Genomic DNA, 3,578 nt, shown 5'->3' with positions numbered 1-3,578 from the left:
TTAGTGCAATCCCTATGAAAATTCCAGTTTGAGTTTTCACAGAAATAGAAAAAATAAATAAATCCTAAAATTTGTATGGAATATGCTATTTAGTGATACAATGCAGGTGCTCAATTTATTCTTGTTGATCACCGAAATCATAGGAGAGCCCCTACCGTACATTATGATATAAGCAAACTGCATTTTCTTTAAGTTTATTCATTTATTTTGAGAGAAAGAAAGAGAGAGCATGAGCAGGGGAGGGGCAGCGAGAGAGGGAGAAAGAGAGAATCCCAATCAGACTCTGCACTAATTCAGGGCTCCAAACCACAAACTGCAAGCTCATGACCAGAGAGCAAACCGAGTCAGATGTTTAAGCAACTGAGCTACCCAGGTGCCCCTAAGCAAGCTGAATTTAATTTACTTGGTCAAGTAAGAAAGACAACAGAGATAATTCTGGTGACGCCATTTTAGACAAAGTGAGTATATAAGTTTCATTGCTATGTTTACTGCCAGAAGTTTATTATCAGAAGTTCTTAGCATGGACTATCGGAGGCACAGACGGGTTTTGGATTGGTTGATATTCTAAGGATTGATGGAAAATTTTCAATGGTGAAATCTTATTTTTCCTGGGACAATAAATAAACAGTTAATGGCTGCAATTCACTGAAACCAGAACAATGATTGGATTCGGTTGAATGCTACAAAGCTATGATACTAAATTGGTGAGCCCAGGCCAAGTAAATATTTTCCAGAGTCCATATGTTCTACCTCGGAAAGCCAGTTTAGAGATGGAGTTTTCTACTTGCTCAATTTGTTAACCAAGTACGATACAAAATGTTAGTGATGGCAAAGAAACCATCCAGGTTAGCAAATAGTGTCAACACTATTGGCCAAATTGTTTTCTCTTTTCTTTTCTTTTCTTTTCTTTTCTTTTCCTTTCTTTTCTTTTCTTTTCTTTTCTTTTCTTTTTTTTTCTTTTCCTTTCTCTTTTCTCTTTTCTTTTCTTCTTTTCTTTTCTTTTCTTTTCCTTTTTTTTTTTTTTTTTTTTCTTTTTGATCTTGGCTAATGCCCAAACTGGCTCTGTTGAGTTGAACATCAGTTTCCTGGGAAGGCAAACAGGGCAAAGTTAGAGAACCCCTATGGGGCACTATGTGAACTTGGGTGTGTTAGAGGAAGTTCATGGTCCATAAAAAGGAAAAGGGATGGGGTGCTTGCAAGCTCAGCCAGTGAAGCATGTGACTCAATATCCACATCTTGAGTTCCAGCCCCAGGTTGTCCATGGATCCTACTTAAAATAAAAATTTTCAAAAAAGGTGGGGCGCGGGGAGGGAGGTTCTAGCTTGGGACGAGCTAAACATCAGTAGCAGCTCAGAGAATAGGTGACTGAAGCCTCATGTGATACAGATGATGCAGGTGGGTACACTTCCCCCAGAAGATCTCTAGAGTTCTACCTAAGGTCGCCTGTGCACCAGAGAGTCTCTGTGATGAGAAGTACCCAGATGACCTGGATGTCGGAGGCTCACAGCTCCTGTTTTGCCTGTAAGTCGTATGGCTAATGCCACCTATCAACTGTATCTGGGAGGATATCCATATCCAGTCGGTTACGCTTCCAACTCTTGATTTCAGCTCAGGTGATGATCTCACAGTTTGTGGGTTCAAGCCACACATCAGTGCAGCGTCTGCTTGCAATTCTCTCTCTCCCTCTCTCCCTCTCTCCCTGTCCCTTCCTTTCTTGTTTGTGTGCTTTCTCTCTCTCTCAAAATAAATAAAATTTAAAAACCACAAAAACATATCCAAATCATCCTCCACACCTCATGGACCCCTACCCTCCTCCACTCAGGGTTACAGTAAGGCAGCTCCCGGCCCCAGAGGCTTGGGCAAATGGTTGGGGGTGAGGACGGTGTCCTGTTTTTGCCCAGAAGACTCGGCAGGTGAGATAACTAACTCTGTCCCGAAGATAACCAACTCTGTGGTTTACAGCGTCAGTCTGCCTTGAATCTTAGGACATGGGATCATTTGTGATATCAGCTCAGTTACTGATAAATTTCTGACCACTTTGTACAAATTTGAATATTCTGATTGCAAGAATTATCATGCCAAATGATTTAAGAGTGTAAAGAGTTAGAAATTTAGTACTCTGAGTAATTACCCAGAGAGACATTTTTGTGTGTGTGGTTCTAGGACACAATCTAACAATATAAAATTGGGCAGCAAGAGCAGGGGTTGGAGGTTAGGGAGTAGAGGGGTGGTGTTAAGGATTCTTGATTGTCTGAAAAACTTTAATAATTTACTCCCTAGGTACAAGTCAGGGTTGTGTGTGGTAAACAAGTAAAGTCTTGATGTGTGTATAAGACATAGTAGTCTAATGGGATAAAACTGTTAAATATAGATGTTATTTATTGTGACAGGTGTATTCATTCCACCTACTTATTTCTTGGGAAGGGAAAATTCCCTGAGTAGAGATGGAGAATATCTAAGAAAAATAAATACACTGATACAAAAAGCAGAGCCCAGTATATGTTCTCAACACTGCTGTCTCTTTGGCCCCCATAAACAGCTCTCTAATTATTTCTTGTAGATACATTTTGCTATTTCTTGTCCAGTTTTAACATGACTAAATGTTGGAATTAATAAAGCGGGACCGTTTCATTTACCAGAAGTGTCCAGTGGAAAGTAAATGATTCTCTGAAGTGTTTAGAGGAACGGAGACTAGATTTTTATCCAGAGAAATCTGGTAGTAGGTATTAACAAGAACAGCCACAAGATATAAAGATGTAGCTACAATGTGTGATAATCTCTTGGTGTACATTTTGGGAAGAATGAAGAATAATATTACAATATTTTAAGGTCCTCTCCCTCAATAAGTTTAAGGAATTAGAATTAAGTTATCAGAAACCTAATATCATAAAATCTGTTCTAATCTAAATCAGCAAGTAATACTGTAATTTCACTTTCAGCTAAATGGAAAGAAATAGGTTAAAAGGTTAAAGTGCCAGAAGAAAGAGAATATGCTAATTTATAACTCTTGGCATATAGATAGTCTTGCTGCAAAGATCTAGGGGGGAAGCTGTTTAATTTGTGCTGTCATTAGTTTCATGCAAAGGTCTTAGTTTAGCAGTCTTCTGACAGTGATTCCAAAATAGTTTGTGTAAGCATCTCCAATTTGAGGTATTTAGTTCAGATGCTCTTCTAAACATTTTAAATTTATTTGTGTCTCTGTAATTTAGAAACATGAATCTTAGGATTCACTTCTTGGAATTTTATGGCTGAGATAGTTATTCACAATACCTTATGAAATTATTTCCGTTGAGTTTCAGTGGCTGACATTCTATAATTTCTCTTCCAGAGGTCTAAGCCTTCAGGTTTTAGGTCATTAAAAGTCTCTTGAAAGAATGTTGAGAACAGGTTGAGAATGCTCATACTTTTTCATTTTAGTCAAGACTAAGTATACCTCATGATTCTCTCGTCCATACTCATTTGCAACCCAATAGGTTCTAAGGCCAGAAATGATATTCTAAAATGTGTAGGTTGACCAGTTACTAAGTGATGCAGCAAAATATGATAGATTTCCTTGGTTTATTGTTCACTGACTTTTT

The sequence above is a fragment of the Neofelis nebulosa genome, chromosome 3 (genome assembly GCF_028018385.1).
Source record: "Neofelis nebulosa isolate mNeoNeb1 chromosome 3, mNeoNeb1.pri, whole genome shotgun sequence".
Lineage (NCBI taxonomy): Eukaryota > Metazoa > Chordata > Mammalia > Carnivora > Felidae > Neofelis > Neofelis nebulosa.
Note: the sequence above shows the minus strand (reverse complement) of the source record.